Here is an 11,893-nt window from a genome sequence, read left to right as displayed (position 1 = left end):
ATTATACCATTTTTGTTTTACATAGGGGAGAAAAGACTCGGAGGACACCCCTCATCCGAGGAGACCAGAGCCCCCCCCCCCCCTGGAAGAAGGGGAAATCCCCCCAACACAAGCTGAGCAGGAGGATGAAGACGTGGTGGAAGTAGTTACCACAACAGGTGAGTGTCTGCAACCACAGGCTCCGATAAGAGATGGATTGCGGCATTTTTTTGAAACCTAATTTATTTTGGGGTTCCTCTCTTTTTAGGTGATCGTGAGGTTGTGGATGAAGATCCTTTCACATCCGAAAGTGCCCAGATCCTGATCGGGGAGATCATGGGGTGTAATTTACAATTGGAAAACATCAAGCAAAACATCAATGATGTTATTCCAAAATATAAAAACATCATTGATGTTTTGGGGCGAGTTTAAAGCCCCTCCAAATCACTTTCTTCTTTTGTGTGCTACAATGTGTGAAATGTTTTTGTGATTTTTCCCAAAGCCAAATTTGGAAGATGCACACAGTGTGTCAACATGTGCTATCTGCCATCACGGGAGATCAATGGACGCGTTTTGGGGGTGCAACCCCTTCCTCAATAATAAAGTAGCGGTGAGGAAGGGCTTTCTCCCCCAAAACACATCCCTTGATCCCCCGTGATGGCAGCTAGCACATGTTGACATTGGGAAATTTGTGTGCATCTTCCAAATTTGGCTTTTCCAGGGGTGATTTCCCCCCATCTGAACGCTATATCAAACACAGTTCCTAAATACTCATGTCTGATATTGCCTTCCAGTTCTACCAAATGTGAACTTTGTAAGATCAAGATTTGTGTCTTTCTTGTTGGTTTTACACAGGCCTGTTTTCTATAAAATACACATTTTGATTTTGGATAATGACACCACAAAAATTGTTATACAACAAACATGTCGGTTTGTCAGAAAAACCTTTCGTAAACGCACATGTGATTGTGCAGGTATTAAAAAGATTGTTCATCAAGAATGTGTGGATTATTGTCTCACGCTACAACACTTTTGGGGTGATGTAATTGTTGTTTTATGAGAAAATGGGGGTTATTTCCTAAGGGGAAATCCACTTTGCACTACAAGTGCAGTTTCAGTGCAGTTGCAAGTGCACTTGTAGTGAAAAGTGTCTTTGCATTTAGTAAATAACAGCCAACAGTGCTTTGTATAAGGTTACACAATCACGATATTTTCTGCACTCCACACATTTCTGTCAGGGTCAGCTCAAACAAACACAAGCAGTAAATGTCCACAAAGAAGAGCCTGGGGGGAGATGCCTGTCGAGAACTTGAGGTCCTGCAGGCTTCTCCCTGTGGCCAAATACCGCAAGGTAGCGACCAACCTCTGCTCCGGAGTGATGGCTTGCCTCATGCAGGTATCCTGCCTGCTAATATAAGGGGTCAGCAAAGCCAACAAACGGTGAAACACGGGGTCCGTCATCCTGAGAAAGTTCCTGAAATCATCAGGATTATTCTCACGGATCTCACGGAGCAAAAGCATATGAGAGAACTGGTGACGCTGAAGCAACCAATTCTTGGTCCATGAACTCCTCCCCACCCTGTTCATGGACTGGACTTGTGTCAAGGTCAGGACCCCAACACCAAGCCCCCGCACAGCACGAACTGTACGAGGAGTACGCATACGAAACATGGCTAGAAAACGGTCGGCTGCTCAGAACGAAGTAACAGAACGCACTGAAGAACAGCAAGGCCTGTGAAGAGCGACCTGAAAAACAGCAATGAGCAGGCAAGATCACACAGAAAACTCTGATACGAACTGACTGCACGCACTGAAGAGCAGATACAAACCCACAAGCACAAACTGAACAGCAGAAAATGATCTGAAAGCCACGAGTCTGAAAAAGCGTGAATCGTCTCTCACCAAACTTTTACTAACATAAGATTAGCAAAAGGAGCCCAAAGGGTGCCGCGCTTGGTTCTGAACCGGCCTTTTCTAGTCTCGTCGTACGTGGTGTACGTGACCGCGTGGTTGTCGATCGGAAATTCCGACAACTTTGTGCGACCGTGTGTAGGCAAAACAAGTTTGAGCCAACATCCGTCGGAAAAAATCCGAGGATTTTGTTGTCGGAATGTCCGAACAAAGTCCGACCGTGTGTACGGGGCATAACAGTGTGCTTTGCCAACCTGGCCCCGCAGCTATGGAGGCGGAGGTCTTATGGCGGATGCAGCAAGTGCTGACTGACCTTGATGAACCTGTTTCTGCATTGGATGATCTTGGATGGAGGAATGTGCCTGTCCAGCAGAATGCCAGAGAATCGGCAGTGGAAAATCTGAAGATTGCCGTCCCCAAACCTGAAGAGGTTGGCTGGGTGAGTAATACTTTGTTTGGAACAATTTGTTTGGGGTACTGTGTGGGTACAGGCATTAGAGGACTGGAACTACTGACTAACTTCAGAGTCAATCCGTCTGGGGTCTCCTCCTGTGTTAGTCTCCTGCCGAAAGCGGAGAAATGTGACAGACCTAGCCGGGAAAGAGACTTTTGGAGGGGACTGTATGCAAGCCTCTTGCCGATCGATCGGGGGCCCTTGCATTTGGGGGAACGATGCTCTTTGTGAGCTGTATGCCTGGGGACCCTGGATTTGCCATATTGGAATAGTGGCTGATTCATAATGCTGGGACAGATACTGTTAGGAGAGGCTGATGTAAATTCCAACACCTGTCTGTCTATTGTCTGCTGAAAATGTGTATTGTAAATAAGTCTACTATGGGATCTAAGAGTCATTAGATCCCCATTGTTATTTGTGTTAATTAACTCTGCTATTGTGTGAAGAAGAGTCTATGTTGATTGTGCTAAACTACAAGACGGCCAGTCTGGCCTAACGGTCATGTCTGAGTCATCTAGGCTGTCTAAAGGGATTAGTTAATTAGCTCATGTTAATTAGGTTAATTAGGTTACAACTGTATTGTTAGAGTAATATGAGCAGGAGGTCTGCACCTACACTTTGAGTATATAAAAGCCTGTATTTTGTCAATAAAGATAGAGTCCTGGTTGAACTTACATACAGCCTGCCTGGTGTTTGTTCTGAGCTATCACAACTGGGTTAGAACGGCACATAGCTGTAATTCTAATCCCGGAGCATTGGATGACTGAGCAATCAGATGGTGCGATCTGCAATCTGATTCAATAGCTGCAGAGGAGTGTCGGGAGAGTGGAACCGAGCGAGCAAAGGGGCTCGTTACAAGGTCAACATACGTCTGGTCAAGCATGTGGTGCCCAAGCGGGAGATGTTTTGGCCATGTGAGATACGCTTGAGACATATGTTGCAAATAGAAGCGGTGCGATCTGATGCACTCATCTCAAAAAAAGTCCCACACCAAAGAACTTTTGGAATAACACGCAGAGACAGCAGCGCCCTGCACATGCGGAGCTTTGCGGTGTGATGCAGTCAGTGTGCTGCCCTTAGGCTGGCCCCTGGAGGGCATCCTGCCTCGTTGGTGATGTGCCTCCTCCTCCTTCCCTCTCCTATCAGGCACCCACGTTGAGTCAGTGACCTCATCATCCCCTCCCTCCTCATCACTTGAGCAAACCTGGCAGTATGCTGCAGCAGGGGGAGCATGACTGCCAGATTGCTGTCCTTCTTGGGCACTCCCTCTGTCCGTGCTCACGTTACTGCCTTCATCTAGCTCAGTATCATCATCAGAGCCTTCTAAACGCTGGGAATCCTCCTGGAGCATGTACCCAACACTGTGGTCAAACAGTTTGAGGGACTTCTCAGGAGGACATGGTGGGGCTAGGGAAGGAGTCACTGATGCCATTGAGCCGAAGGAAGAGGTTGCGTTGGCAGCTGCTTTGTCAGACAAAGTACCCTGAGCATGGGTGAGGGAGGATGAGGACAGCTTGGTCATCCACTCAACCAAGTCTTCCGCATGTTGCGGCTCAACACGGCCAGCTGCCAAAAAAAAGGCCAAGCGTGTCCCATGGCCACGTGCTGATGAGGATGCACCGTCTCCACGACCAGCACCGTTGCCTCTAGACACAGAGCCTGCTTGCCCTCTTTTATTGGCTTGTGATTGTCTGCCTCTCCTTGTTGGCCTTCAATACATACTAATGGTCTGTAGCTGCACTAAGCTGGGATATATATATATATATATATATATATATATATATATATATATATATATATATATATATATATACTGATACTGCAGCTAGCAAAATCAACTGCCTGCCTACAGTATGAGAACACCACAAACCTTCTACAGGTAGCTTTAGCTGAACACTGTGCAGAGGTCGCACTACACTAACGTGTAAATACTTTAGCTGCCTGCGGTAGTGATAGGATCAGGAAAACACCACCAACCTTCTACAGGTAGCTTTAGCTGAACACTGTGCAGAGGTCGCACTACACTAATGTGTAAATACTTTAGCTGCCTGCGGTAGTGATAGGATCAGGAAAACACCACCAACCTTCTACAGATAGCTTTAGCTGAACACTGTGCAGAGGTCGCACTACACTAACGTGCAAATACTTTAGCTGCCTGCGGTAGTGATAGGATCAGGAAAACACCACCAACCTTCTACAGGTAGCTTTAGCTGAACACTGTGCAGAGGTCGCACTACACTAAGGTGCAAATACTTTAGCTACCCGCGATAGTGATAGGATCAGGAAAACACCACCAACCTTCTACAGGTAGCTTTAGCTGAACACTGTGCAGAGGTCGTACTACACTAACATGTAAATACTTTAGCTGTCTGCGGTAGTGATAGGATCAGGAAAACACCACCAACCTTCTACAGGTAGCTTTAGCTGAACACTGTGCAGAGGTTGCACTACACTAACGTGTAAATACTTTAGCTGCCTGCGGTAGTGATAGGATCAGGAAAACACCACCAACCTTCTACAGGTAGCTTTAGCTGAACACTGTGCAAAGGTCGCACTACACTAACTTGTAGCTTTAGCTGAACACTGTTCAGAGGATGCACTACACTAACTTGTAGCTTTAGCTGAACACTGTGCAGAGGTCGTGCTACACTAACTTGTAGCTTTAGCTGAACACTGTTCAGAGGATGCACTACACTAATTTGTAGCTTTAGATGAACACTGTTCAGAGGATGCAATACACTAACTTTTAGCTTTAGATGAACACTGTTCAGAGGTCGCACTACACTAACTTGTAGTTTTAGCTGAACACTGTTCAGAGCATGCACTACAATAACTTGTAGCTTTAGCTGAACACTGTGCAGAGGTAGCACTAAAATAACTTGTAGCTTTAGCTGAACACTGTGCAGAGGTCGCACTACACTAACTTGTAGTTTTAGCTGAACACTGTGAGGAGGACGCACTACACTAACTTGTAGCTTTAGCTGAACACTGTGAGGAGGACGCACTACACTAACTTGTAGCTTTAGCTGAACACTGTGCAGAGGTCTCACTAAACTAATCTGTAGCTTTAGCTGAACACTGTGAGGAGGAAGCACTACACTAACTTGTAGCTTTAGCTGAACACTGTGAGGAGGACGCACTACTCTAACTTGTAGCTTTAGATGAACACTGTTCAGAGCACGCACTACACTAACTTGTAGCTTTAGCTGAACACTGTGCAGAGGTCACACTAAACGAACCTGTAGCTTTAGCCGAACACTGTGAGGAGGACACACTACACTAACTTGTAGCTTTAGCTGAACACTGTGAGGAGGACGCAATACACTAACTTGTAGCTTTAGATGAACACTGTGAGGAGGACGCACTACACAAACTTGTAGCTTTAGCTGAACACTGTGCAGAGGTCACACTACACTAACTTGTAGTTTTAGCTGAACACTGTTCAGAGCACGCACTACACTAACTTGTAGCTTTAGCTGAACACTGTGCAGAGGTCGCACTAAAGTAACTTGTAGCTTTAGCTGAACACTGTGCAGAGGTCGCACTACACTAACTTGTAGTTTTAGCTGAACACTGTGAGGAGGACGCACTACACTAACTTGTAGCTGTAGCTGAACACTGTGAGGAGGACGCACGACACTAACTTGTAGCTTTAGCTGAACACTGTGCAGAGGTAACACTAAACTAACCTGTAGCTTTAGCTGAACACTGTGAGGAGGACGCACTACACTAACTTGTAGCTTTAGCTGAACACTGTGCAGAGGTCACACTAAACTAACTTGTAGCTTTAGCTGAACACTGTGAGGAGGATGCACTACACTAACTGTAAATATTCTAGTTGCCTGACTGTGTTACTAATCAAAAGAACACCAGCAATTTTCTTCAGGTAGCTGTAAATACTGTAACAACAAAAGCCTGCCTGTCAGTAGGAAGATAACAGGAATGGATCTAGCTAAACTGAATACAGAGTATATATATATATATATATATATATATATATATATATATATATATACGACACCTTGGAATCATATATATACACAATACACCTTAAGTGCAGCTGACTGACTGTCCCGCCTAATCTATCTAACTCAAATGAAATGACACTGTGTCTCTCTCTCTCTCTATCTCTCAGCATGCCAGAACACACTACACAGGGCCGCCGTGCAGGCGGCCTTATATAGTGTGGGGCGTGTTCTAAACCCCCTGAGCCATAATTGGCCAAAGCCACCCTGGCTTTGGCCAATTACAGCTCTCTCTACTGATGGTGCTGTGATTGGCCAAGCATGCGGGTCATAGTGCATGCTTGGCCAATCATCAGCCAGCAATGCATCGATCGAACAGACGATGTTCGAGTCCAACTTGGGTTCGACTCGAACACGAAGCTCATCCCTAGTGTAGAATTAGATATGTCACAGTACTTGCGGGCAATCTGCTATCGGTACACCGTCAGATTGTACCAGGCAAATTTCCCTGCCCCAGCTGCTGCACTGCCGAAAGAAGTTCGCTCCCAGCCATCCACATGCCCAGCAGTTGAATGCTAGCTTGGCTAAATTGCTAGCACTTCAACTGCTGCCTTTTCAGTTGGTTCCTCAGTGGCAGGTTCCCAAATGCCACTTTTTCTCACAGAAGGCGATTCCGACTCTCTATCGGCATGTGGAAGGCAATGTCTTGGCCTCGCTGGACAGGGCGGTCAGCGGTAAGGTGCATATTACCGCTGACTCATGGTCCAGCAGGCATGGACAGGAAGGTTACCTATCTTTCACTGCGCACTGGATGACTCTTCTGGCAGCTGGGAAGGATGCAGGACAGGGTGCAGTAGTGTTGGAGGTTGTTCCGCCACCACGCCTCCAAAATTCTACCAGTGGTGATTCTGCCACACCTCTCTCCTCCACCCCCTCCTCTTCTTTTTCCTCCATGGCCTGTTCCTGTGCTGATTTGTCCTCGGAACCAGCGGTGCTCCGTAGGCGTTCAAGGGGCTATTGAAGCACACAGGCAAAAAGATGCCATGTGGTGCTTGAGCTGGTGTGCTTGGGGGACAGAAGCCACACTGGGGCAGAGATTCTGTCAGCTCTGCAGGGGCAGGTTCAGAGGTGGTTGATGCCACACCAGCTTAAGCCAGGTATGGTGGCTTGTGACAATGGTACCAACCTCCTCTCCACCCTCCAACAGGGACAGTTGACCCATGTGCCCTGTTTGGCTCACGTCCTTAACATGGTGGTGCAGTGGTTCTTGGGCAGGTACCCGGGCTCACAGGATGTCCTGAGGCAGGCCAGGAAAGTCTGTGTGCATTTCCGCAGGTCATATAATGCCAGTGCTCGGCTGGCTGACCTCCAAAAGGAATTTAACCTGCCCAAGAACAGCTTAATCTGTGACATGCCCACCAGATGGAACTCAACTTTGGCCATGCTGCAGCGGCTGCACAAGCAGCAGAGGGCCATCAATGAGTACTTATGCAACTAAGGCACCAGGACAGGGTCAGAGGAGCTTATTTTTTTTCCCCACGCCAGTGGGCCATGATCAGGGATGCATGCACTGTCCTGTCACCATTTGAGGAGGCCACGAGGATGGTAAGCAGTGACAGTGCATGCATCAGTGACACTGTCCCTCTTGTCCACCTGTTGGAGCACATGCTGCGTGGAATAATGGACAGGGCATGTGAGGCAGAACAGAGGGAGGAAGAGGAGGACTTCCTTACCTCTCAAGGCCCCCTTTATCCAGACAGTGTTCCTGCATGTCCGCCGATCACACAGGAAGAGGACGAGGAGGAGGATTGTATCAGCATGGAGGTGGAGCCTGGCACTCAGCATCAGCAGCAGTGTTCAAGGGATCATTTACAGTCCGAAGAAACCCATGGACTTGTACGTGGCTGGGAGGAGGTGGCTGCAGATCATGTCATCCTTAGTGACCCAGAGGACTCTGGACCGAATGCCTCAGCAAACCTACGCTGCATGGCCTGCAAAGCCTGCGGAAGGATCCTTGTATTCGTGGTATCAAGGGGAGGGATGATTACTGGCTGGCAACCCTCCTTGATCCACGTTACAAGGGTAAGGTTGCGGACCTTATCTTGCCGTCGCAGAGGGAGCAGAGGATGAAACATCTTCGGGAGGCGTTGCAGAAAGGTTTGTGCAAAGCTTTTCCAGAGCCTGAGAGGTTACAATTTCCTGGTCCTCCTGGACAACGTGTTGCTGAGGCTTCGGTCAGTCAAAGAAGGAGCGGTGGAGAAGGTGGCCGTCTGACCAATGCGTTCAGACAATTTTTTAGTCCGCAGCCCCAAGGACTGATCGGTTCCAGCAACCATCACCAGCGTCTGATTCACATGGTGCAGGATTACCTATGGGCAGGATCAGACTTGGACACCTTTCCCACCGAAAATCCTCTGGGTTACTGGGTCTTGAGGATGGATCACTGGCCAGAGCTTGCACAGTATGCAATTGAGCTACTGGCCTGTCCTGCATCCAGCGTTCTTTCGGAACGCACATTCAGTGCTGCTGGAGGCTTTGTAACCGATCACAGGGTGCGCCTGTCCACCGAATCGATCAATCGGCTGACCTTCATAAAAATGAATCAGTCTTGGATCACCAGCTACCAAGCACCTGATGCTGATGTAACCGATTGATTTTTTTTTTTAATGCGAGATCCCTTCAAGACTGACTATTCTGATGCCGAGTGACTATCCTGTTATGCTGAGTGACAATCCTCTTCCTCCTCAATTTTCATGCTGATAGCTTGTAAGAAAATTTTTGGTTCTGGGCACTGCCACCAGTGGCCAAGGCCCAATTTTTCTGCCCCTGTTTAACAGGGGTGTGTAATTACAATTTTTGATGCAATACTTTGCAGCAGGGCTCATTCCTGCGCTCCAATTATAGTATCTGTGAGGGGTTGCAGTGTTGTGGCACCAGCACCAGTGCCCAAGGCCCAATCTTTCAGCCCCTGCTTAACAGGGGCGTATAATTACAATTTTCCTGCAATACTTTGCAGCAGGGCTCATTCCTGCGCTCCAACTATAGCATCTGTGAGGGGTTGCAGTAACGTGCCAGCAGTGGCTAGGGCCCAATTTTTCTGCCCCTGTTTAACAGGGGCGTGTAGTTACAATTTTCGATGCAATACTTTGCAGCAGGGCTCATTCCTGCGCTCGAACTAGAGTATCTGTGAGAGGTTGCAGTGTTGTGGCACCAGCACCAGTGCCCAAGGCCCACATTTTCAGCCCCTGTTTAACAGGGGCGTATAATTACAATTTTTGCTGCAATACTTTGCAGCAGGGCTCATTCCTGCACTCCAGCTATAGCATCTGTGAGGGGTTGCAGTGTTGTGGCACCAGTGCCTAAGGCCCAATTTTTCAGCCCCTGTTCAACAGGGACATGTAATTACAATTCTTGATCTAATATTTCACAGCAGGGCCCATTCCTGCGCCCACCAAGAGTAACTATGAGGGCTTACAATGTTGTGGCAACACCACCAACACCACCACCACCAAAGGCCCAATTTTTCTGCCCCTGTTCAACAGGTGCATGTAATTACAATTCTTGATCTAATATTTCACAGCAGGGCCCATTCCTGCGCCCACCAAGAGTAACTGTGAGGGCTTACAGTTTTGTGGCAACACCACCACCAAAGGCCCAATTTTTCAGCCCCTGTTCAACAGGGACATGTAATTACAATTCTTGATCTAATATTTCACAGCAGGGCCCATTCCTGCGCCCACCAAGAGTAACTGTGAGGGCTTACAGTGCTGTGGCAACACCAACACCTAAGGCCCCAATTTCTGCAGAGTATATAGGGCAGGCCCCTACTTTCAAACATCCAACTTACAAACGACTCCTACTTGCAAACGGAAGGCGACAACAGGAAGTGAGATGAAATCTACCCCTAGGAAGGGAAATTCTCTCCTGTAAGAGTTAATATGGGAAAAATGTGTCTCCTTATCAACTGATGCTTTATCATCAATCCTTGTTTCACTAAAAACCACAAATTTTCAAAAAACATTTGTCATTGGGACAGAAAGTGAGGTGAAATCTTCTAAAGAGGTGCACAGACAGCAAAACAAATGTGGGTGATAACCCTTCCCTATGTTTTCCAAAAAGCTTAAAAATAGATTTTTTGGCTGGAGCTACACTTTAAAAATGTACCAGTTCAAAATTACAAACAGATTCTACTTAACAACAAACCTACAGTCCCTGTCTTGTTTGCACCGCCTGTATACTGCTGTTCAGAGTATATAGGGCCTGGGGGCCCCACGCCTTTCCTTTTTTTAATTTGGGTGCGAGGTCCCCCTTAATATCCATACAAGACCCAAAGGGCCTGGTAATGGACTGGGGGCGGGGGTACCCATGCTGTTTGTCTCACTGATTTTTATCCATATTGCCGGGACCCGACATTACATTAAAGCCACAAGCAGTTTTAAACAACTTTTATTCCTTTAAAAATGTCATTTTGTGCAGGGACTGTTCTAAGCATGGGAATCACGCGCCACTTTACAGGCATACTATAGACACCCCCCCAAGGTACGGTATATTAAAGGAATATTTCACTTTTTTTTTTTCACTTTAAGCATCATTAAAATCACTGCTCCTGTTTTTAAAACTTTTTTTTGCATTGATACATGTCCCCTGGGGCAGGACCTGGGTCCCAAACCCTTTTTAGTACAATAACTTGCATATTAGCCTTTAAAATTAGCACTTTTGATTTTGAATGTTCAAGTCCCATAGACTTTAATGGGGTTCTAAAGTTCGCGCAAACTTTCAGTACGTTCGCAGCTTCTGGTGCGAACCGAACCGGGGGGTGTTCGGCTCATCCCTACCCAGCACTGAAGCCGGCATTTGTGGTGTCTGGTCATAGAACATAGGCTAGGAGACTGGAAGTGATGAGCATTTCATCAATTCCAGTTAGGGCAAATGTAAACAGAGCCTTTTTTATTTTTTTGAAGGTATGAGATTGATGTTTTTTTGTTTTTTTTAGCTCATACTTTTAAAGGTAGAGAAGAAATCTGGGGTCTTATAGAGGACCTGTCATGGGATGTTTACATTTTTTGTGACAGCAATAAAAGTGATTAAAAAAAAAAAGTACAGTGCAAAAATAAACATATTTTAATAAAATAAATAATAATAAAAAAAATGTTTAAAGCACGTACTCGTGCACAGAGGTGAATGCATACATAGGTCGTACACGCATATGTAAATTATGTTTGCACTACAAGTGTGAGGTATCGTTGCAATAGTGAGAGCAATAATTCTAGCTCTGGACCTGTTTGGTAATCTGTAAAATTCGCCTATTGAGATTTTTCGGTATTGTAGTTTGTTGCTATTCCATGAGCGTACGCAATTTTAAAGCATGACATTTTATCTATTTACTCGGCGTAACATCATCTCTGTGTTTTTTTGCATTAAAATTCATAAAATTGTTTGTTGAGAGGCAGAACGGCGGTCTGCCTATGTAAACAAGGCAGACTGCTGTTCTGCCAGAAAGGAAAATGGAGATCTCATGTATCTGCTAAGCAGAAACATGGATCTCTGTTTTACTTTAGTAAAAGCACTCCCCCTACAGTTAAGC

This window comes from Aquarana catesbeiana, linkage group LG03, assembly GCF_042186555.1.
Source record: "Aquarana catesbeiana isolate 2022-GZ linkage group LG03, ASM4218655v1, whole genome shotgun sequence".
In the NCBI taxonomy this organism is placed as follows: Eukaryota; Metazoa; Chordata; class Amphibia; order Anura; family Ranidae; genus Aquarana; species Aquarana catesbeiana.
Note: the sequence above shows the minus strand (reverse complement) of the source record.